This window comes from Vigna unguiculata, chromosome 1 (assembly GCF_037176805.1).
Source record: "Vigna unguiculata cultivar grain cowpea cultivar isolate G323 ecotype 2 chromosome 1, ASM3717680v1, whole genome shotgun sequence".
NCBI classification, from domain to species: domain Eukaryota; kingdom Viridiplantae; phylum Streptophyta; class Magnoliopsida; order Fabales; family Fabaceae; genus Vigna; species Vigna unguiculata.
Genome location: NC_140792.1, coordinates 20,621,485 through 20,647,798, shown reverse-complemented (window position 1 = coordinate 20,647,798; position 26,314 = coordinate 20,621,485).

Sequence of the window (26,314 nt, the reverse complement as noted above, 5' to 3'; positions counted from 1 at the left end):
TTTACTTCCTTTTCTTTTTCTTCAATTTCCCTTCCTTCTGCAGTTTATATTTCTTCTTTTTCTATTCTTTCTTTTTCTATTTTCTCCTTCAGCCTATGTTGATCCTTACTGGCTTGTCTTGGTGTCATAAATTTCAACTTCATTTTATGTCCGTCATTCCTCAAATAAAGGGAACGTTCATCAAGATTGAGCATTTTAAGATGAAGCCATGCCCATCTCAAAAGAAGATGACAAGAGTTCGTGTGAGCAATATCACAACGTACTTCTTTCACACATTATCCTGTACTGAATTTGATCCTTACTTGATTCGGATGAAAGCTTTGTGGTAACTAGAGTTTCTCCACCAATCTTTGGCTAACAACATTGTGTTCGCTTTCGTAAACGAATGCAACTAAACATGGGTGGTCTTCGATTAAACACCTTGTTTCTCTACTTCCTTTTCCATCATCTTTATCTTTTCTTCCTTTTCTTTTTCTTCAATTTCCCTTCCTTCTGTAGTATGTATTTCTTCTTTTTCTATTTTCTCCTTCAGCCTATGTTGATCCTTACTGGCTTGTCTTGGTGTCATAAATTTCAACTTCATTTCATGTCCCTCATGCCTCAAATAAAGGGAACGTTCATCAAGATTGAGACTTTTAAAATGAAGCCATGCCCATCCCAAAAGAAGATGAGAAGAGTTCGTGTGAGCAATATCACATAATACTTCTTTCACACATTATCCTGTATTAAATTTGATCCTTGCTTGATTCGGATGAAAGCTTTGTGGTAACTAGAGTTTCTCCACCAATCTTTGGCTTACAACATTGTGTTCGCTTTCGTAAACGAATGCAACTAAACATACGTGGTCTTCGATTAAACACCTTGTTTCTCTACTTCCTTTTCCATCATCTTTATCTTTTCTTCCTTTTATTTTTCTTCAATTTCCCTTCCTTCTGTAGTTTGTATTTCTTCCTTTTCTATTTTCTACTTCAGCCTATGTTGATCCTTACTGGCTTGTCTTGGTGTCATAAATTTCAACTTCATTTCATGTCCCTCATGCCTCAAATAAAGGGAACGTTCATCAAGATTGAGACTTTTAAAATGAAGCCATGCCCATCCCAAAAGAAGATGATAAGAGTTCGTGTGAGCAATATCACATAATACTTCTTTCACACATTATCCTGTACTGAATTTGATCCTTGCTTGATTCGGATGAAAGCTTTGTGGTAACTAGAGTTTCTCCACCAATCTTTCGCTTACAACATTGTGTTCGCTTTCGTAAACAAATGCAACTAAACATGGGTGGTCTTCGATTAAACAACTTGTTTCTCCACTTCCTTTTCCATCATCTTTATCTTTTCTTCCTTTTCTTTTTCTTCAATTTCCCTTCCTTCTGTAGTTTGTATTTCTTCTTTTTCTATTTTCTCCTTCAGCCTATGTTGATCCTTACTGGCTTGTCTTGGTGTCATAAATTTCAACTTCATTTCATACCCCTCATGCCTCAAATAAAGGGAACGTTCATCAAGATTTAGCGTTTTAAAATGAGGCCATGCCCATTTCAAAAGAAGATGACAAGAGTTCGTGGGAGCAATATCACATAACACTTCTTTCACACATTATCCTGTACTGAATTTGATCCTTGCTTGATTCGGATGAAAGCTTTGTGGTAACTAGAGTTTCTCCACCAATCTTTGGCTTACAACATTGTGTTTGCTTTCCTAAACGAATGCAACTAAACATGGGTGGTCTTCGATTAAACACCTTGTTTCTCTACTTCCTTTTCCATCATCTTTATCTTTTCTTCCTTTTCTTTTTCTTCAATTTCCCTTCCTTCTGTAGTTTGTATTTCTTCTTTTTCTATTTTCTCCTTCAGCCTATGTTGATCCTTACTAGCTTGTCTTGGTGTCATAAATTTCAACTTCATTTCATGTCCCTCACGCCTCAAATAAAGGGAACGTTCATCAAGATTTAGCGTTTTAAAATGAAGCCATGCCCATTTCAAAAGAAGATGACAAGAGTTCGTGGGAGCAATATCACATAATACTTCTACCACACATTGTCCTGTAATGAATTTGATCCTTGATGGATTCGGATGGAAGCTTGTTGCTACCTGAACTTTCTCCACCAATCTTTCGCTTACAACATTGTTGTCGCTTTCATAAATGAATGCAACTAAACATGGGTGGCCTTCGATTAAACACCTTGTTTCTCTACTACCTTTTCCATCATCTTTTTCTTTACTTCCTTTTCTTTTTCTTCAATTTCCCTTCCTTCTGCAGTTTATATTTCTTCTTTTTCTATTCTTTCTTTTTCTATTTCCTCCTTCAGCCTATGTTGATCCTTACTGGCTTGTCTTGGTGTCATAAATTTCAACTTCATTTCATGTCCCTCATGCCTCAAATAAAGGGAACGTTCATCAAGATTGAGCATTTTAAAATGAAGCCATGCCCATCTCAAAAGAAGATGACAAGAGTTCGTGTGAGCAATATCACATAATACTTCTTTCACACATTATCCTGTACTAAATTTGATCCATGATCGATTCGGATGAAAGCTTTGTGGTAACTAGAGTTTCTCCACCAATCTTTGGCTTACAACATTGTGTTTGCTTTCTTAAACGAATGCAACTAAACATGGCTGGTCTTCGATTAAACACCTTGTTTCTCTACTTTCTTTTCCATCATCTTTATCTTTTCTTCCTTTTCTTTTTCTTCAATTTCCCTTCCTTCTGTAGTTTGTATTTCTTCTTTTTCTATTTCCTCCTTCAGCCTATGTTGATCCTTACTGGCTTGTCTTGGTGTCATAAATTTCAACTTCATTTCATGTCCCTCATGCCTCAAATAAAGGGAACGTTCATCAAGATTAAGCATTTTTAAATGAAGCCATGCCCATCTCAAAAGAAGATGACAAGAGTTCGTGTGAGCAATATCACATAATACTTTCTTCACACATTATCCTGTACTGAATTTGATCCTTGCTTGATTCGGATGAAAGCTTTGTGGTAACTAGAGTTTCTCCACCAATCTTTGGCTTACAACATTGTGTTCGCTTTCGTAAACGAATGCAACTAAACATGGGTGGTCTTCGATTAAACAACTTGTTTCTCTACTTCCTTTTCCATCATCTTTATCTTTTCTTCCTTTTCTTTTTCTTCAATTTCCCTTCCTTCTGTAGTTTGTATTTCTTGTTTTTCTATTTTCTCCTTCAGCCTATGTTGATCCTTACTGGCTTGTCTTGGTGTCATCAATTTCAACTTCATTTCATGTCCATCATGCCTCAAATAAAGGGAACGTTCATCAAGATTGAGCGTTTTAAAATGAAGCCATGCCCATATCAAAAGAAGATGACAAGGGTTCGTGGGAGCAATATCACATTATACTTCTCCCACACATTGTCCTGTAATGAATTTGATCCTTGCTTGATTCGGATGGAAGCTTGTTGGTAACTGAACTAACTCCACCAATCTTTCGCTTACAACATTGTTGTCGCTTTCGTAAACGAATGCAACTAAACATGGGTGGCCTTCGATTAAACACCTTGTTTCTCTACTACCCTTTCCATCATCTTTTTCTTTTCTTCCTCTTCTTTTTCTTTAATTGTCCTTCCTTTTGCAGTTGATATTTCTTCTTTTTCTATTCTTTCTTTTTCTATTTTCTCCTTCAGCCTATGTTGATCCTTACTGGCTTGTCTTGGTGTCATAAATTTCAACTACATTTCATGTCCCTCATGCCTCAAATAAAGGGAACGTTCATCAAGATTGAGCATTTTAAAATGAAGCCATGCCCATCTCAAAAGAATATGACAAGAGTTCGTGTGAGCAATATCCCATAATACTTCTTTCACACATTATCCTGTACTAAATTTGATCCTTGATTGATTCGGATGAAAGCTTTGTGGTAACTAGATTTTCTCCACCAATCTTTGGTTTACAACATTGTATTCGCTTTCGTAAACGAATGCAACTAAACATGGGTGGTCTTCGATTAAACACCTTGTTTCTCTACTTCCTTTTCCATCATCTTTATCTTTTCTTCCTTTTCTTTTTCTTCAATTTCCCTTCCTTCTGTAGTTTGTATTTCTTGTTTTTCTATTTTCTCCTTCAGCCTATGTTGATCCTTACTGGCTTGTGTTGGTGTCATAAATTTCAACATCATTTCATGTCCATCATGCCTCAAATAAAGGGAACGTTCATCAAGATTGAGCGTTTTAAAATGAAGCCATGCCCATATCAAAAGAAGATGACAAGGGTTCGTGGGAGCAATATCACATTATACTTCTCCCACACATTGTCCTGTAATGAATTTGATCGTTGCTTGATTCGGATGGAAGCTTGTTGGTACCTGGACTTTCTCCACCAATCTTTCGCTTACAACATTGTTGTCGCTTTCGTAAATGAATGCAACTAAACGTGGGTGGCCTTCGATTAAACACCTTGTTTCTCTACTACCTTTTCCATCATCTTTTTCTTTACTTCCTTTTCTTTTTCTTCAATTTCCCTTCCTTCTGCAGTTTATATTTCTTCTTTTTCTATTCTTTCTTTTTCTATTTTCTCCTTCAGCCTATGTTGATCCTTACTGGCTTGTCTTGGTGTCATAAATTTCAACTACATTTCATGTCCCTCATGCCTCAAATAAAGGGAACGTTCATCAAGATTGAGCATTTTAAAATGAAGCCATGCCCATCTCAAAAGAATATGACAAGAGTTTGTGTGAGCAATATCCCATAATACTTCTTTCACACATTATCCTGTACTAAATTTGATCCTTGATTGATTCGGATGAAAGCTTTGTGGTAACTAGATTTTCTCCACCAATCTTTGGTTTACAACATTGTATTCGCTTTCGTAAACGAATGCAACTAAACATGGGTGGTCTTCGATTAAACACCTTGTTTCTCTACTTCCTTTTCCATCATCTTTATCTTTTCTTCCTTTTCTTTTTCTTCAATTTCCCTTCCTTCTGTAGTTTGTATTTCTTGTTTTTCTATTTTCTCCTTCAGCCTATGTTGATCCTTACTGGCTTGTGTTGGTGTCATAAATTTCAACATCATTTCATGTCCATCATGCCTCAAATAAAGGGAACGTTCATCAAGATTGAGCGTTTTAAAATGAAGCCATGCCCATATCAAAAGAAGATGACAAGGGTTCGTGGGAGCAATATCACATTATACTTCTCCCACACATTGTCCTGTAATGAATTTGATCGTTGCTTGATTCGGATGGAAGCTTGTTGGTACCTGGACTTTCTCCACCAATCTTTCGCTTACAACATTGTTGTCGCTTTCGTAAATGAATGCAACTAAACGTGGGTGGCCTTCGATTAAACAACTTGTTTCTCTACTTCCTTTTCCATCATCTTTATCTTTTCTTCCTTTTCTTTTTCTTCAATTTCCCTTCCTTCTGTAGTATGTATTTCTTCTTTTTCTATTTTCTCCTTCAGCCTATGTTGATCCTTACTGGCTTGTCTTGGTGTCATAAATTTCAACTTCATTTCATGTCCCTCATGCCTCAAATAAAGGGAACGTTCATCAAGATTGAGACTTTTAAAATGAAGCCATGCCCATCCCAAAAGAAGATGAGAAGAGTTCGTGTGAGCAATATCACATAATACTTCTTTCACACATTATCCTGTATTAAATTTGATCCTTGCTTGATTCGGATGAAAGCTTTGTGGTAACTAGAGTTTCTCCACCAATCTTTGGCTTACAACATTGTGTTCGCTTTCGTAAACGAATGCAACTAAACATACGTGGTCTTCGATTAAACACCTTGTTTCTCTACTTCCTTTTCCATCATCTTTATCTTTTCTTCCTTTTATTTTTCTTCAATTTCCCTTCCTTCTGTAGTTTGTATTTCTTCCTTTTCTATTTTCTACTTCAGCCTATGTTGATCCTTACTGGCTTGTCTTGGTGTCATAAATTTCAACTTCATTTCATGTCCCTCATGCCTCAAATAAAGGGAACGTTCATCAAGATTAAGCATTTTTAAATGAAGCCATGCCCATCTCAAAAGAAGATGACAAGAGTTCGTGTGAGCAATATCACATAATACTTCTTTCACACATTATCCTGTACTAAATTTGATCCATGATCGATTCGGATGAAAGCTTTGTGGTAACTAGAGTTTCTCCACCAATCTTTGGCTTACAACATTGTGTTTGCTTTCTTAAACGAATGCAACTAAACATGGCTGGTCTTCGATTAAACACCTTGTTTCTCTACTTCCTTTTCCATCATCTTTATCTTTTCTTCCTTTTCTTTTTCTTCAATTTCCCTTCCTTCTGTAGTTTGTATTTCTTCTTTTTCTATTTCCTCCTTCAGCCTATGTTGATCCTTACTGGCTTGTCTTGGTGTCATAAATTTCAACTACATTTCATGTCCCTCATGCCTCAAATAAAGGGAACGTTCATCAAGATTGAGCATTTTAAAATGAAGCCATGCCCATCTCAAAAGAATATGACAAGAGTTCGTGTGAGCAATATCCCATAATACTTCTTTCACACATTATCCTGTACTAAATTTGATCCTTGATTGATTCGGATGAAAGCTTTGTGGTAACTAGATTTTCTCCACCAATCTTTGGTTTACAACATTGTATTCGCTTTCGTAAACGAATGCAACTAAACATGGGTGGTCTTCGATTAAACACCTTGTTTCTCTACTTCCTTTTCCATCATCTTTATCTTTTCTTCCTTTTCTTTTTCTTCAATTTCCCTTCCTTCTGTAGTTTGTATTTCTTGTTTTTCTATTTTCTCCTTCAGCCTATGTTGATCCTTACTGGCTTGTGTTGGTGTCATAAATTTCAACATCATTTCATGTCCATCATGCCTCAAATAAAGGGAACGTTCATCAAGATTGAGCGTTTTAAAATGAAGCCATGCCCATATCAAAAGAAGATGACAAGGGTTCGTGGGAGCAATATCACATTATACTTCTCCCACACATTGTCCTGTAATGAATTTGATCGTTGCTTGATTCGGATGGAAGCTTGTTGGTAACTGAACTATCTCCACCAATCTTTCGCTTACAACATTGTTGTCGCTTTCGTAAACGAATGCAACTAAACATACGTGGTCTTCGATTAAACACCTTGTTTCTCTACTTCCTTTTCCATCATCTTTATCTTTTCTTCCTTTTATTTTTCTAGAGTTTCCCTTCCTTCTGTAGTTTGTATTTCTTCCTTTTCTATTTTCTCCTTCAGCCTATGTTGATCCTTACTGGCTTGTCTTGGTGTCATAAATTTCAACTTCATTTCATGTCCCTCATTCCTCAAATAAAGGGAACGTTCATCAAGATTGAGACTTCTAAAATGAAGCCATGCCCATTCCAAAAGAAGATGATGAGAGTTCGTGTGAGCAATATCACATAATACTTCTTTCACACATTATCCTGTACTGAATTTGATCCTTGCTTGATTCGGATGAAAGCTTTGTGGTAACTAGAGTTTCTCCACCAATCTTTCGCTTACAACATTGTTTCGCTTTCGTAAACGAATGCAACTAAGCATGGGTGGTCTTCGATTAAACAACTTATTTCTCTACTTCCTTTTCCATCATCTTTATCTTTTCTTCCTTTTCTTTTTCTTCAATTTCCATTCCTTCTGTAGTTTGTATTTCTTCTTTTTCTATTTTCTCCTTCAACCTATGTTGATCCTTACTGGCTTGTCTTGGTGTCATAAATTTCAACTTCATTTCATGTCCCTCATGCCTCAAATAAAGGGAACGTTCATCAACATTTAGCGTTTTAAAATGAAGCCATGCCCATTTCAAAAGAAGATGACAAGAGTTCGTGGGAGCAATATCACATAATACTTCTCCCAAACATTGTCCTGTAATGAATTTGATCCTTGATTGATTCGGATGGAAGCTTGTTGGTACCTGAACTTTCTCCACCAATCTTTCGCTTACAACATTGTTGTCGCTTTCGTAAATGAATGCAACTTAACATGGGTGACCTTCGATTAAACACCTTATTTCTCTACTACCTTTTCCATCATCTTTTTCTTTACTTCCTTTTCTTTTTCTTCAATTTCCCTTCCTTCTGCAGTTTATATTTCTTCTTTTTCTATTCTTTCTTTTTCTATTTTCTCCTTCCGCCTATGTTGATCCTTACTGGGTTGTCTTGGTGTCATAAATTTCAACTACATTTCATGTCCCTCATGCCTCAAATAAAGGGAACGTTCATCAAGATTGAGCATCTTAAAATGAATCCATGCCCATCTCAAAAGAAGATGACAAGAGTTCGTGTGAGCAATATCACATAATACTTCTTTCACACATTATCCTGTACTGAATTTGATCCTTGCTTGATTCGGATGAAAGCTTTGTGGTAACTAGAGTTTCTCCACCAATATTTCGCTTAGAACATTGTGTTCGCTTTCGTAAACGAATGCAACTAAACATGGGTGGTCTTCGATTAAACAACTTGTTTCTCTACTTCCTTTTCCATCATCTTTATCTTTTCTTCCTTTTCTTTTTCTTCAATTTCCATTCCTTCTGTAGTTTGTATTTCTTCTTTTTCTATTTTCTCCTTCAGCCTATGTTGATCCTTACTGGCTTGTCTTGGTGTCATAAATTTCAACTTCATTTCATGTCCATCATGCCTCAAATAAAGGGAACGTTCATCAAGATTGAGACTTTTAAAATGAAGCCATGCCCATCTCAAAAGAAGATGACAAGAGTTCGTGTGAGCAATATCACATAATACTTCTTTCACACATTATCCTGTACTAAATTTGATCCTTGATTGATTCGGATGAAAGCTTTGTGGTAACTAGAGTTTCTCCACCAATCTTTGGCTTACAACATTGTGTTCGCTTTCGTAAACGAATGCAACTAAACATGGGTGGTCTTCGATTAAACACCTTGTTTCTCTACTTCCTTTTCCATCATCTTTATCTTTTCTTCCTTTTCTTTTTCTTCAATTTCCCTTCCTTCTGTAGTTTGTATTTCTTGTTTTTCTATTTTCTCCTTCAGCCTATGTTGATCCTTACTGGCTTGTCTTGGTGTCATCAATTTCAACTTCATTTCATGTCCCTCATGCCTCAAATAAAGGGAACGTTCATCAAGATTTAGCGTTTGAAAATGAAGCCATGCCCATCTCAAAAGAAGATGACAAGAGTTCGTGGCAGCAATATCACATAATACTTCTCCCACACATTGTCCTGTAATGAATTTGATCCTTAATTGATTCGGATGGAAGCTTGTTGGTACCTGGACTTTCTCCACCAATCTTTCGCTTACAACATTGTTATCGCTTTCGTAAATGAATGCAACTAAACATGGGTGGCCTTCGATTAAACACCTTGTTTCTCTACTACCTTTTCCATCATCTTTTTCTTTACTTCCTTTTCTTTTTCTTCAATTTCCCTTCCTTCTGCAGTTTATATTTCTTCTTTTTCTATTCTTTCTTTTTCTATTTCCTCCTTCAGCCTATGTTGATCCTTACTGGCTTGTCTTGGTGTCATAAATTTCAACTTCATTTCATGTCCCTCATGCCTCAAATAAAGGGAACGTTCATCAAGATTGAGCATTTTAAAATGAAGCCATGCCCATCTCAAAAGAAGATGACAAGAGTTCGTGTGAGCAATATCACATAATACTTCTTTCACACATTATCCTGTACTAAATTTGATCCATGATCGATTCGGATGAAAGCTTTGTGGTAACTAGAGTTTCTCCACCAATCTTTGGCTTACAACATTGTGTTTGCTTTCTTAAACGAATGCAACTAAACATGGCTGGTCTTCGATTAAACACCTTGTTTCTCTACTTCCTTTTCCATCATCTTTATCTTTTCTTCCTTTTCTTTTTAATCAATTTCCCTTCCTTCTGTAGTTTGTATTTCTTCTTTTTCTATTTCCTCCTTCAGCCTAAGTTGATCCTTACTGGCTTGTCTTGGTGTCATAAATTTCAACTTCATTTCATGTCCCTCATGCCTCAAATAAAGGGAACGTTCATCAAGATTAAGCATTTTTAAATGAAGCCATGCCCATCTCAAAAGAAGATGACAAGAGTTCGTGTGAGCAATATCACATAATACATTCTTCACACATTATCCTGTACTGAATTTGATCCTTGCTTGATTCGGATGAAAGCTTTGTGGTAACTAGAGTTTCTCCACCAATCTTTGGCTTACAACATTGTGTTCGCTTTCGTAAACGAATGCAACTAAACATGGGTGGTCTTCGATTAAACAACTTGTTTCTCTACTTCCTTTTCCATCATCTTTATCTTTTCTTCCTTTTCTTTTTCTTCAATTTCCCTTCCTTCTGTAGTTTGTATTTCTTGTTTTTCTATTTTCTCCTTCAGCCTATGTTGATCCTTACTGGCTTGTCTTGGTGTCATCAATTTCAACTTCATTTCATGTCCATCATGCCTCAAATAAAGGGAACGTTCATCAAGATTGAGCGTTTTAAAATGAAGCCATGCCCATATCAAAAGAAGATGACAAGGGTTCGTGGGAGCAATATCACATTATACTTCTCCCACACATTGTCCTGTAATGAATTTGATCCTTGCTTGATTCGGATGGAAGCTTGTTGGTAACTGAACTAACTCCACCAATCTTTCGCTTACAACATTGTTGTCGCTTTCGTAAACGAATGCAACTAAACATGGGTGGCCTTCGATTAAACACCTTGTTTCTCTACTACCGTTTCCATCATCTTTTTCTTTTCTTCCTCTTCTTTTTCTTTAATTGTCCTTCCTTTTGCAGTTTATATTTCTTCTTTTTCTATTCTTTCTTTTTCTATTTTCTCCTTCAGCCTATGTTGATCCTTACTGGCTTGTCTTGGTGTCATAAATTTCAACTACATTTCATGTCCCTCATGCCTCAAATAAAGGGAACGTTCATCAAGATTGAGCATTTTAAAATGAAGCCATGCCCATCTCAAAAGAATATGACAAGAGTTCGTGTGAGCAATATCCCATAATACTTCTTTCACACATTATCCTGTACTAAATTTGATCCTTGATTGATTCGGATGAAAGCTTTGTGGTAACTAGATTTTCTCCACCAATCTTTGGTTTACAACATTGTATTCGCTTTCGTAAACGAATGCAACTAAACATGGGTGGTCTTCGATTAAACACCTTGTTTCTCTACTTCCTTTTCCATCATCTTTATCTTTTCTTCCTTTTCTTTTTCTTCAATTTCCCTTCCTTCTGTAGTTTGTATTTCTTGTTTTTCTATTTTCTCCTTCAGCCTATGTTGATCCTTACTGGCTTGTCTTGGTGTCATCAATTTCAACTTCATTTCATGTCCATCATGCCTCAAATAAAGGGAACGTTCATCAAGATTGAGCGTTTTAAAATGAAGCCATGCCCATATCAAAAGAAGATGACAAGGGTTCGTGGGAGCAATATCACATTATACTTCTCCCACACATTGTCCTGTAATGAATTTGATCCTTGCTTGATTCGGATGGAAGCTTGTTGGTAACTGAACTAACTCCACCAATCTTTCGCTTACAACATTGTTGTCGCTTTCGTAAACGAATGCAACTAAACATGGGTGGCCTTCGATTAAACACCTTGTTTCTCTACTACCGTTTCCATCATCTTTTTCTTTTCTTCCTCTTCTTTTTCTTTAATTGTCCTTCCTTTTGCAGTTTATATTTCTTCTTTTTCTATTCTTTCTTTTTCTATTTTCTCCTTCAGCCTATGTTGATCCTTACTGGCTTGTCTTGGTGTCATAAATTTCAACTACATTTCATGTCCCTCATGCCTCAAATAAAGGGAACGTTCATCAAGATTGAGCATTTTAAAATGAAGCCATGCCCATCTCAAAAGAATATGACAAGAGTTCGTGTGAGCAATATCCCATAATACTTCTTTCACACATTATCCTGTACTAAATTTGATCCTTGATTGATTCGGATGAAAGCTTTGTGGTAACTAGATTTTCTCCACCAATCTTTGGTTTACAACATTGTATTCGCTTTCGTAAACGAATGCAACTAAACATGGGTGGTCTTCGATTAAACAACTTGTTTCTCCACTTCCTTTTCCATCATCTTTATCTTTTCTTCCTTTTCTTTTTCTTCAATTTCCCTTCCTTCTGTAGTTTGTATTTCTTGTTTTTCTATTTTCTCCTTCAGCCTATGTTGATCCTTACTGGCTTGTGTTGGTGTCATAAATTTCAACTTCATTTCATGTCCATCATGCCTCAAATAAAGGGAACGTTCATCAAGATTGAGCGTTTTAAAATGAAGCCATGCCCATATCAAAAGAAGATGACAAGGGTTCGTGGGAGCAATATCACATTATACTTCTGCCACACATTGTCCTGTAATGAATTTTATCGTTGCTTGATTCGGATGGAAGCTTGTTGGTAACTGAACTATCTCCACCAATCTTTCGCTTACAACATTGTTGTCGCTTTCGTAAACGAATGCAACTAAACATACGTGGTCTTCGATTAAACACCTTGTTTCTCTACTTCCTTTTCCATCATTTTTATCTTTTCTTCCTTTTATTTTTCTAGAGTTTCCATTCCTTCTGTAGTTTGTATTTCTTCCTTTTCTATTTTCTCCTTCAGCCTATGTTGATCCTTACTGGCTTGTCTTGGTGTCATAAATTTCAACTTCATTTCATGTCCCTCATGCCTCAAATAAAGGGAACGTTCATCAAGATTGAGACTTTTAAAATGAAGTCATGCCCATCCCAAAAGAAGATGATGAGAGTTCGTGTGAGCAATATCACATAATACTTCTTTCACACATTATCCTGTACTGAATTTGATCCTTGCTTGATTCGGATGAAAGCTTTGTGGTAACTAGAGTTTCTCCACCAATCTTTCGCTTACAACATTGTTTCGCTTTCGTAAACGAATGCAACTAAGCATGGGTGGTCTTCGATTAAACAACTTATTTCTCTACTTCCTTTTCCATCATCTTTATCTTTTCTTCCTTTTCTTTTTCTTCAATTTCCATTCCTTCTGTAGTTTGTATTTCTTCTTTTTCTATTTTCTCCTTCAACCTATGTTGATCCTTACTGGCTTGTCTTGGTGTCATAAATTTCAACTTCATTTCATGTCCCTCATGCCTCAAATAAAGGGAACGTTCATCAACATTTAGCGTTTTAAAATGAAGCCATGCCCATTTCAAAAGAAGATGACAAGAGTTCGTGGGAGCAATATCACATAATACTTCTCCCACACATTGTCCTGTAATGAATTTGATCCTTGATTGATTCGGATGGAAGCTTGTTGGTACCTGAACTTTCTCCACCAATCTTTCGCTTACAACATTGTTGTCGCTTTCGTAAATGAATGCAACTAAACATGGGTGACCTTCGATTAAATACCTTATTTCTCTACTACCTTTTCCATCATCTTTTTCTTTACTTCCTTTTCTTTTTCTTCAATTTCCCTTCCTTCTGCAGTTTATATTTCTTCTTTTTCTATTCTTTCTTTTTCTATTTTCTCCTTCCGCCTATGTTGATCCTTACTGGGTTGTCTTGGTGTCATAAATTTCAACTACATTTCATGTCCCTCATGCCTCAAATAAAGGGAACGTTCATCAAGATTGAGCATCTTAAAATGAATCCATGCCCATCTCAAAAGAAGATGACAAGAGTTCGTGGGAGCAATATCACATAATACTTCTTTCACACATTATCCTGTACTAAATTTGATGCTTGATTGATTCGGATGAAAGCTTTGTGGTAACTAGAGTTTCTCCACCAATCTTTGGCTTACAACATTGTGTTCGCTTTCGTAAACGAATGCAACTAAACATGGCTGGTCTTCGATTAAACACCTTGTTTCTCTACTTCCTTTTCCATCATCTTTATCTTTTCTTCCTTTTCTTTTTCTTCAATTTCCCTTCCTTCTGTAGTTTGTATTTCTTGTTTTTCTATTTTCTCCTTCAGCCTATGTTGATCCTTACTGGCTTGTCTTGGTGTCATAAATTTCAACTTCATTTCATGTCCATCATGCCTCAAATAAAGGGAACGTTCATCAACATTTAGCGTTTTAAAATGAAGCCATGCCCATATCAAAAGAAGATGACAAGGGTTCGTGGGAGCAATATCACATTATACTTCTCCCACACATTGTCCTGTAATGAATTTGATCCTTGGTTGATTCGGATGGAAGCTTGTTGGTAACTGAACTATCTCCACCAATCTTTCGCTTACAACGTTGTTGTCGCTTTCGTAAACGAATGCAACTAAACATGGCTGGCCTTCGATTAAACACCTTGTTTCTCTACTACCTTTTCCATCATCTTTTTCTTTTCTTCCTCTTCTTTTTCTTTAATTGTCCTTCCTTTTGCAGTTTATATTTCTTCTTTTTCTATTCTTTCTTTTTCTATTTTCTCCTTCAGCCTATGTTGATCCTTACTGGCTTGTCTTGGTGCCATAAATTTCAACTACATTTCATGTCCCTCATGCCTCAAATAAAGGGAACGTTCATCAAGATTGAGCATTTTAAAATGAAGCCATGCCCATCTCAAAAGAAGATGACAAGAGTTCGTGTGAGCAATATCACATAATACTTCTTTCACACATTATCCTGTACTGAATTTGATCCTTGATTGATTCGGATGAAAGCTTTGTGGTAACTAGAGTTTCTCCACCAATCTTTGGCTTACAACATTGTGTTCGCTTTCATAAACGAATGCAACTAAACATGGCTGGTCTTCGATTAAACACCTTGTTTCTCTACTTCCTTTTCCATCATCTTTATCTTTTCTTCCTTTTCTTTTTCTTCAATTTCCATTCCTTCTGTAGTTTGTATTTCTTCTTTTTCTATTTTCTCCTTCAACCTATGTTGATCCTTACTGGCTTGTCTTGGTGTCATAAATTTCAACTTCATTTCATGTCCCTCATGCCTCAAATAAAGGGAACGTTCATCAACATTTAGCGTTTTAAAATGAAGCCATGCCCATTTCAAAAGAAGATGACAAGAGTTCGTGGGAGCAATATCACATAATACTTCTCCCACACATTGTCCTGTAATGAATTTGATCCTTGATTGATTCGGATGGAAGCTTGTTGGTACCTGAACTTTCTCCACCAATCTTTCGCTTACAACATTGTTGTCGCTTTCGTAAATGAATGCAACTAAACATGGGTGACCTTCGATTAAATACCTTATTTCTCTACTACCTTTTCCATCATCTTTTTCTTTACTTCCTTTTCTTTTTCTTCAATTTCCCTTCCTTCTGCAGTTTATATTTCTTCTTTTTCTATTCTTTCTTTTTCTATTTTCTCCTTCCGCCTATGTTGATCCTTACTGGGTTGTCTTGGTGTCATAAATTTCAACTACATTTCATGTCCCTCATGCCTCAAATAAAGGGAACGTTCATCAAGATTGAGCATCTTAAAATGAATCCATGCCCATCTCAAAAGAAGATGACAAGAGTTCGTGGGAGCAATATCACATAATACTTCTTTCACACATTATCCTGTACTAAATTTGATGCTTGATTGATTCGGATGAAAGCTTTGTGGTAACTAGAGTTTCTCCACCAATCTTTGGCTTACAACATTGTGTTCGCTTTCGTAAACGAATGCAACTAAACATGGCTGGTCTTCGATTAAACACCTTGTTTCTCTACTTCCTTTTCCATCATCTTTATCTTTTCTTCCTTTTCTTTTTCTTCAATTTCCCTTCCTTCTGTAGTTTGTATTTCTTGTTTTTCTATTTTCTCCTTCAGCCTATGTTGATCCTTACTGGCTTGTCTTGGTGTCATAAATTTCAACTTCATTTCATGTCCATCATGCCTCAAATAAAGGGAACGTTCATCAACATTTAGCGTTTTAAAATGAAGCCATGCCCATATCAAAAGAAGATGACAAGGGTTCGTGGGAGCAATATCACATTATACTTCTCCCACACATTGTCCTGTAATGAATTTGATCCTTGCTTGATTCGGATGGAAGCTTGTTGGTAACTGAACTATCTCCACCAATCTTTCGCTTACAACGTTGTTGTCGCTTTCGTAAACGAATGCAACTAAACATGGCTGGCCTTCGATTAAACACCTTGTTTCTCTACTACCTTTTCCATCATCTTTTTCTTTTCTTCCTCTTCTTTTTCTTTAATTGTCCTTCCTTTTGCAGTTTATATTTCTTCTTTTTCTATTCTTTCTTTTTCTATTTTCTCCTTCAGCCTATGTTGATCCTTACTGGCTTGTCTTGGTGCCATAAATTTCAACTACATTTCATGTCCCTCATGCCTCAAATAAAGGGAACGTTCATCAAGATTGAGCATTTTAAAATGAAGCCATGCCCATCTCAAAAGAAGATGACAAGAGTTCGTGTGAGCAATATCACATAATACTTCTTTCACACATTATCCTGTACTAAATTTGATCCTTGATTGATTCGGATGAAAGCTTTGTGGTAACTAGAGTTTCTCCACCAATCTTTGGCTTACAACATTGTGTTCGCTTTCATAAACGAATGCAACTAAACATGGCTGGTCTTCGATTAAACACCTTGTTTCTCTACTTCCTTTTCCATCATCTTTATCTTTTCTTCCTTTTCTTTTTCTTCAATTTCCCTTCCTTCTGTAGTTTGTATTTCTTGTTTTTCTATTTTCTCCTTCAACCTATGTTGATCCTTACTGGCTTGTCTTGGTGTCATCAATTTCAACTTCATTTCATGTCCATCATGCCTCAAATAAAGGGAACGTTCATCAAGATTGAGCGTTTTAAAATGAAGCCATGCCCATATCAAAAGAAGATGACAAGGGTTCGTGGGAGCAATATCACATTATACTTCTCCCACACATTGTCCTGTAATGAATTTGATCCTTGCTTGATTCGGATGGAAGCTTGTTGGTAACTGAACTATCTCCACCAATCCTTCGCTTACAACATTGTTGTCGCTTTCGTAAACGAATGCAACTAAACATGGGTGGCCTTCGATTAAACACCTTGTTTCTCTACTACCTTTTCCATCATCTTTTTCTTTTCTTCCTCTTCTTTTTCTTTAATTGTCCTTCCTTTTGCAGTTTATATTTCTTCTTTTTCTATTCTTTCTTTTTCTATTTTCTCCTTCAGCCTATGTTGATCCTTACTGGCTTGTCTTGGTGTCATAAATTTCAACTACATTTCATGTCCCTCATGCCTCAAATGAAGGGAACGTTCATCAAGATTGAGCATTTTAAAATGAAGCCATGCCCATCTCAAAAGAAGATGACAAGAGTTCATGTGAGCAATATCCCATAATACTTCTTTCACACATTATCCTGTACTAAATTTGATCCTTGATTGATTCGGATGAAAGCTTTGTGGTAACTAGATTTTCTCCACCAATCTTTGGTTTACAACATTGTATTCGCTTTCGTAAACGAATGCAACTAAACATGGGTGGTCTTCGATTAAACACCTTGTTTCTCTATTTCCTTTTCCATCATCTTTATCTTTTCTTCCTTTTCTTTTTCTTCAATTTCCCTTCCTTCTGTAGTTTGTATTTCTTGTTTTTCTATTTTCTCCTTCAGCCTATGTTGATCCTTACTGGCTTGTGTTGGTTTCATAAATTTCAACATCATTTCATGTCCATCATGCCTCAAATAAAGGGAACGTTCATCAAGATTGATCGTTTTAAAATGAAGCCATGCCCATATCAAAAGAAGATGACAAGGGTTCGTGGGAGCAATATCACATTATACTTCTCCCACACATTGTCCTGTAATGAATTTGATCCTTGCTTGATTCGGATGGAAGCTTGTTGGTAACTGAACTATCTCCACCAATCTTTCGCTTACAACATTGTTATCGCTTTCGTAAACGAATGCAACTAAACATACGTGGTCTTCGATTAAACACCTTGTTTCTCTACTTCCTTTTCCATCATCTTTATCTTTTCTTCCTTTTATTTTTCTTGAATTTCCCTTCCTTCTGTAGTTTGTATTTCTTCCTTTTCTATTTTCTCCTTCAGCCTATGTTGATCCTTACTGGCTTGTCTTGGTGTCATAAATTTCAACTTCATTTCATGTCCCTCATGCCTCAAATAAAGGGAACGTTCATCAAGATTGAGACTTTTAAAATGAAGCCATGCCCATCCCAAAAGAAGATGATGAGAGTTCGTGTGAGCAGTATCACATAATACTTCTTTCACACATTATCCTGTACTGAATTTGATCCTTGCTTGATTCGGATGAAAGCTTTGTGGTAACTAGTGTTTCTCCACCAATCTTTCGCTTACAACATTGTGTTCGCTTTCGTAAACGAATGCAACTAAGCATGGGTGGTCTTCGATTAAACAACTTATTTCTCTACTTCCTTTTCCATCATCTTTATCTTTTCTTCCTTTTCTTTTTCTTCAATTTCCATTCCTTATGTAGTTTGTATTTCTTCTTTTTCTATTTTCTCCTTCAACCTATGTTGATCCTTACTGGCTTGTCTTGGTGTCATAAATTTCAACTTCATTTCATGTCCCTCATGCCTCAAATAAAGGGAACGTTCATCAACATTTAGCGTTTTAAAATGAAGCCATGTCCATTTCAAAAGAAGATGACAAGAGTTCGTGGGAGCAATATCACATAATACTTCTCCCACACATTGTCCTGTAATGAATTTGATCCTTGATTGATTCGGATGGAAGCTTGTTGGTACCTGAACTTTCTCCACCAATCTTTCGCTTACAACATTGTTGTCGCTTTCGTAAATGAATGCAACTAAACATGGGTGGCCTTCGATTAAACACCTTGTTTCTCTACTACCTTTTCCATCATCTTTTTCTTTACTTCCTTTTCTTTTTCTTCAATTTCCCTTCCTTCTGCAGTTTATATTTCTTCTTTTTCTATTCTTTCTTTTTCTATTTTCTCCTTCAGCCTATGTTGATCCTTACTGGGTTGTCTTGGTGTCATAAATTTCAACTACATTTCATGTCCCTCATGCCTCAAATAAAGGGAACGTTCATCAAGATTGAGCATCTTAAAATGAAGCCATGCCCATCTCAAAAGAAGATGACAAGAGTTCGTGTGAGCAATATCACATAATACTTCTTTCACACATTATCCTGTACTAAATTTGATGCTTGATTGATTCGGATGAAAGCTTTGTGGTAACTAGAGTTTCTCCACTAATCTTTGGCTTACAACATTGTGTTCGCTTTCGTAAACGAATGCAACTAAACATGGCTGGTCTTCGATTAAACACCTTGTTTCTCTACTTCCTTTTCCATCATCTTTATCATTTCTTCCTTTTCTTTTTCTTCAATTTCCCTTCTATCTGTAGTTTGTATTTCTTGTTTTTCTATTTTCTCCTTCAGCCTATGTTGATCCTTACTGGCTTGTCTTGGTGTCATAAATTTCAACTTCATTTCATGTCCATCATGCCTCAAATAAAGGGAATGTTCATCAAGATTTAGCGTTTTAAAATGAAGCCATGCCCATATCAAAAGAAGATGACAAGGGTTCGTGGGAGCAATATCACATTATACTTCTCCCACACATTGTCCTGTAATGAATTTGATCCTTGCTTGATTCGGATGGAAGCTTGTTGGTAACTGAACTATCTCCACCAATCTTTCGCTTACAACGTTGTTGTCGCTTTCGTAAACGAATGCAACTAAACATGGCTGGCCTTCGATTAAACACCTTGTTTCTCTACTACCTTTTCCATCATCTTTTTCTTTTCTTCCTCTTCTTTTTCTTTAATTGTCCTTCCTTTCGCAGTTTATATTTCTTCTTTTTCTATTCTTTCTTTTTCTATTTTCTCCTTCAGCCTATGTTGATCCTTACTGGCTTGTCTTGGTGTCATAAATTTCAACTACATTTCATGTCCCTCATGCCTCAAATAAAGGGAACGTTCATCAAGATTGAGCATTTTAAAATGAAGCCATGCCCATCTCAAAAGAAGATGACAAGAGTTCGTGTGAGCAATATCACATAATACTTCTTTCACACATTATCCTGTACTAAATTTGATCCTTGATTGATTCGGATGAAAGCTTTGTGGTAACTAGAGTTTCTCCACCAATCTTTGGCTTACAACATTGTGTTCGCTTTCATAAACGAATGCAACTAAACATGGCTGGTCTTCGATTAAACACCTTGTTTCTCTACTTCCTTTTCCATCATCTTTATCTTTTCTTCCTTTTCTTTTTCTTCAATTTCCCTTCCTTCTGTAGTTTGCATTTCTTGTTTTTCTATTTTCTCCTTCAGCCTATGTTGATCCTTACTGGCTTGTGTTGGTGTCATAAATTTCAACTTCATTTCACGTCCATCATGCCTCAAATAAAGGGAACGTTCATCAAGATTGAGCGTTTTAAAATGAAGCCATGCCCATATCAAAAGAAGATGACAAGGGTTCGTGGGAGCAATATCACATTATACTTCTCCCAAACATTGTCCTGTAATGAATTGGATCCTTGCTTGATTCGGATGGAAGCTTGTTGGTAACTGAACTATCTCCACCAATCTTTCGCTTACAACATTGTTGTCGCTTTCGTAAACGAATGCAACTAAACATGGGTGGCCATCGATTAAACACCTTGTTTCTCTACTACCTTTTCCATCATCTTTTTCTTTTCTTCCTCTTCTTTTTCTTTAATTGTCCTTCCTTTTGCAGTTTATATTTCTTCTTTTTCTATTCTTTCTTTTTCTATTTTCTCCTTCACCTATGTTGATCCTTACTGGCTTGTCTTGGTGTCATAAATTTCCACTACATTTTATGTCCATCATGCCTCAAATAAAGGGAACGTTCATCAAGATTGAGCATTTTGAAATGAAGCCATGCCCATCTCAAAAGAAGATGACAAGAGTTCGTGTGAGCAATATCACATAATACTTTTTCACACATTATCCTGTACTAAATTTGATCCTTGTTTGATTCGGATGAAAGCTTTGTGGTAACTAAAGTTTCTCCACGAATCTTTGGCTTACAAAATTGTGTTCGCTTTCGTAAACAAATGCAACTAAACATGCGTGGTCTTCGATTAAACACCTTGTTTCTCTACTTCCTTTTCCATCATCTTTATCTTTTCTTCCTTTTCTTTTTCTTCAATTTCCCTTCCTTTTGTAGTGTGTATTTCTTCTTTTTCTATTTTCTCCTTCAGCCTATGTTTATCCTTACTGGCTTGTCTTGGTGTCATAAATTTCAACTTCATTTCATGTCCCTCATGCCTCAAATAAAAGGATCGTTCATCAAGATGTAGCGTTTTAAAATGAAGCCATGCCCATCTCAAAAGAACATGACAAGGGTTCGTGGGAGCAATATCACATAATACTTCTCCCACACATTGTCCTGTAATGAATTTGATCCTCGCTTGATTCGGATGGAAACTTGTTGGTAACTGAACTTTCTCCACCAATCTTTCGCTTACAACATTGTTGTCGCTTTCGTAAACGAATGCAACTAAACATGCGTGGTCTTCGATTAAACACCTTGTTTCCCTACTCCCTTTTCCATCATCTTTATCTTTTCTTCCTTTTCTTTTTCTTCAATTTCCCTTCCTTTTGTAGTGTGTATTTCTTCTTTTTCTATTTTCTCCTTCAGCCTATGTTGATCCTTACTGGCTTGCTTTGTGTCATAAATTTCAACTTCATTTCATGTCCCTCATGCCTCAAATAAAGGGAACGTTCATCAAGATTGAGACTTTTAAAATGAAGCCATGCCCATCCCAAAAGAAGATGATGAGAGTTCGTGTGAGCAATATCACATAATACTTCTTTCACACATTATCCTGTACTGAATTTGATCCTTGCTTGATTCGGATGAAAGCTTTGTGGTAACTAGAGTTTCTCCACCAATCTTTCGCTTACAACATTGTGTTCGCTTTCGTAAACGAATGCAACTAAGCATGGGTGGTCTTCGATTAAACAACTTATTTCTCTACTTCCTTTTCCATCATCTTTATCTTTTCTTCCTTTTCTTTTTCTTCAATTTCCATTCCTTCTGTAGTTTGTATTTCTTCTTTTTCTATTTTCTCCTTCAACCTATGTTGATCCTTACTGGCTTGTCTTGGTGTCATAAATTTCAACTTCATTTCATGTCCCTCATGCCTCAAATAAAGGGAACGTTCATCAACATTTAGCGTTTTAAAATGAAGCCATGCCCATTTCAAAAGAAGATGACAAGAGTTCGTGGGAGCAATATCACATAATACTTCTCCTACACATTGTCCTGTAATGAATTTGATCCTTGATTGATTCGGATGGAAGCTTGTTGGTACCTGAACTTTCTCCACCAATCTTTCGCTTACAACATTGTTGTCGCTTTCGTAAATGAATGCAACTAAACATGGGTGGCCTTCGATTAAACACCTTGTTTCTCTACTACCTTTTCCATCATCTTTTTCTTTACTTCCTTTTCTTTTTCTTCAATTTCCCTTCCTTCTGCAGTTTATATTTCTTCTTTTTCTATTCTTTCTTTTTCTATTTTCTCCTTCAGCCTATGTTGATCCTTACTGGGTTGTCTTGGTGTCATAAATTTCAACTACATTTCATGTCCCTCATGCCTCAAATAAAGGGAACGTTCATCAAGATTGAGCATCTTAAAATGAAGCCATGCCCATCTCAAAAGAAGATGACAAGAGTTCGTGTGAGCAATATCACATAATACTTTTTCACACATTATCCTGTACTAAATTTGATCCTTGCTTGATTCGGATGAAAGCTTTGTGGTAACTAAAGTTTCTCCACGAATCTTTGGCTTACAAAATTGTGTTCGCTTTCGTAAACAAATGCAACTAAACATGCGTGGTCTTCGATTAAACACCTTGTTTCTCTACTTCCTTTTCCATCATCTTTATCTTTTCTTCCTTTTCTTTTTCTTCAATTTCCCTTCCTTTTGTAGTGTGTATTTCTTCTTTTTCTATTTTCTCCTTCAGCCTATGTTTATCCTTACTGGCTTGTCTTGGTGTCATAAATTTCAACTTCATTTCATGTCCCTCATGCCTCAAATAAAAGGATCGTTCATCAAGATGTAGCGTTTTAAAATGAAGCCATGCCCATCTCAAAAGAACATGACAAGGGTTCGTGGGAGCAATATCACATAATACTTCTCCCACACATTGTCCTGTAATGAATTTGATCCTCGCTTGATTCGGATGGAAACTTGTTGGTAACTGAACTTTCTCCACCAATCTTTCGCTTACAACATTGTTGTCGCTTTCGTAAACGAATGCAACTAAACATGCGTGGTCTTCGATTAAACACCTTGTTTCTCTACTCCCTTTTCCATCATCTTTATCTTTTCTTCCTTTTCTTTTTCTTCAATTTCCCTTCCTTTTGTAGTGTGTATTTCTTCTTTTTCTATTTTCTCCTTCAGCCTATGTTGATCCTTACTGGCTTGTCTTGGTGTCATAAATTTCAACTTCATTTCATGTCCCTCATGCCTCAAATAAAGGGAACGTTCATCAAGATTGAGACTTTTAAAATGAAGCCATGCCCATCCCAAAAGAAGATGATGAGAGTTCGTGTGAGCAATATCACATAATACTTCTTTCACACATTATCATGTACTGAATTTGATCCTTGCTTGATTCGGATGAAAGCTTTGTGGTAACTAGAGTTTCTCCACCAATCTTTCGCTTACAACATTGTGTTCGCTTTCGTAAACGAATGCAACTAAACATGGGTGGTCTTCGATTAAACACCTTGTTTCTCTACTTCCTTTTCCATCATCTTTATCTTTTCTTCCTTTTCTTTTTCTTCAATTTCCCTTACTTCTGTAGTATGTATTTCTTCTTTTTCTATTTTCTCCTTCAGCCTATGTTGATCCTTACTGGCTTGTCTTGGTGTCATAAATTTCAACTTCATTTCATGTCCCTCATGCCTCAAATAAAGGGAACGTTCATCAAGATTGAGACTTTTAAAATGAAGCCATGCCCATCCCAAAAGAAGATGATAAGAGTTCGTGTGAGCAATATCACATAATACTTCTTTCACACATATCCTGTACTGAATTTGATCCTTGCTTGAATCGGATGAAAGCTTTGTGGTAACTAGAGTTTCTCCACCAATCTTTGGCTTACAACATTGTGTTCGCTTTCGTAAACGAATGCAACTAAACATGGGTGGTCTTCGATTAAACACCTTGTTTCTCTACTTCCTTTTCCATCATCTTTATCTTTTCTTCCTTTTCTTTTTCTTCAATTTCCCTTCCTTCTGTAGTTTGTATTTCTTCTTTTTCTATTTTCTCCTTCAGCCTATGTTGATCCTTACTAGCTTGTCTTGGTGTCATAAATTTCAACTTCATTTCATGTCCCTCATGCCTCAAATAAAGGGAACGTTCATCAAGATTTTGCGTTTTAAAATGAAGCCATGCCCATTTCAAAAGAAGATGACAAGAGTTCGTGGGAGCAATATCACATAATACTTCTACCACACATTGTCCTGTAATGAATTTGATCCTTGATGGATTCGGATGGAAGCTTGTTGGTACCTGAACTTTCTCCACCAATCTTTCGCTTACAACATTGTTGTCGCTTTCATAAATGAATGCAACTAAACATGGGTGGCCTTCGATTAAACACCTTGTTTCTCTACTACCTTTTCCATCATCTTTTTCTTTACTTCCTTTTCTTTTTCTTCAATTTCCCTTCCTTCTGCAGTTTATATTTCTTCTTTTTCTATTCTTTCTTTTTCTATTTCCTCCTTCAGCCTATGTTGATCGTTACTGGCTTGTCTTGGTGTCATAAATTTCAACTTCATTTCATGTCCCTCATGCCTCAAATAAAGGGAACATTCATCAAGATTGAGACTTTTAAAATTAAGCCATGCCCATCCCAAAAGAAGATGATAAGAGTTCGTGTGAGCAATATCACGTAATACTTCTTTCACACATTATCCTGTACTGAATTTGATCCTTGCTTGATTCGGATGAAAGCTTTGTGGTAACTAGAGTTTCTCCACCAATCTTTGGCTTACAACATTGTGTTCGCTTTCGTAAACGAATGCAACTAAACATGGCTGGTCTTCGATTAAACACCTTGTTTCTCTACTTCCTTTTCCATCATCTTTATCTTTTCTTCCTTTTCTTTTTCTTCAATTTCCCTTCCTTCTGTAGTTTGTATTTCTTGTTTTTCTATTTTCTCCTTCAGCCTATGTTGATCCTTACTGGCTTGTCTTGGTGTCATAAATTTCAACTTCATTTCATGTCCATCATGCCTCAAATAAAGGGAACGTTCATCAAGATTTAGCGTTTTAAAATGAAGCCATGCCCATATCAAAAGAAGATGACAAGGGTTCGTGGGAGCAATATCACATTATACTTCTCCCACACATTGTCCTGTAATGAATTTGATCCTTGCTTGATTCGGATGGAAGCTTGTTGGTAACTGAACTATCTCCACCAATCTTTCGCTTACAACATTGTTGTCGCTTTCGTAAACGAATGCAAATAAACATGGGTGGCCATCGATTAAACACCTTGTTTCTCTACAACCTTTTCCATCATCTTTTTCTTTTCTTCCTCTTCTTTTTCTTTAATTGTCCTTCCTTTTGCAGTTTATATTTTTTCTTTTTCTATTCTTTCTTTTTCTATTTTCGCCTTCACCTATGTTGATCCTTACTGGCTTGTCTTGGTGTCATAAATTTCAACTACATTTTATGTCCCTCATGCCTCAAATAAAGGGAACGTTCATCAAGATTGAGCATTTTGAAATGAAGCCATGCCCATCTCAAAAGAAGATGACAAGAGTTCGTGTGAGCAATATCACATAATACTTTTTCACACATTATCCTGTACTAAATTTGATCCTTGCTTGATTCGGATGAAAGCTTTGTGGTAACTAGAGTTTCTCCACCAATCTTTGGCTTACAAAATTGTGTTCGCTTTCGTAAACGAATGCAACTAAACATGCGTGGTCTTCGATTAAACACCTTGTTTCTCTACTTCCTTTTCCATCATCTTTATCTTTTCTTCCTTTTCTTTTTCTTCAATTTCCCTTCCTTCTGTAGTTTGTATTTCTTCTTTTTCTATTTTCTCCTTCAGCCTATGTTGATCCTTACTAGCTTCTCTTGGTGTCATAAATTTCAACTTCATTTCATGTCCCTCATGCCTCAAATAAAGGGAACGTTCATCAAGATTTTGCGTTTTAAAATGAAGCCATGCCCATTTCAAAAGAAGATGACAAGAGTTCGTGGGAGCAATATCACATAATACTTCTACCACACATTGTCCTGTAATGAATTTGATCCTTGATGGATTCGGATGGAAGCTTGTTGGTACCTGAACTTTCTCCACCAATCTTTCGCTTACAACATTGTTGTCGCTTTCATAAATGAATGCAACTAAACATGGGTGGCCTTCGATTAAACACCTTGTTTCTCTACTACCTTTTCCATCATCTTTTTCTTTACTTCCTTTTCTTTTTCTTCAATTTCCCTTCCTTCTGCAGTTTATATTTCTTCTTTTTCTATTCTTTCTTTTTCT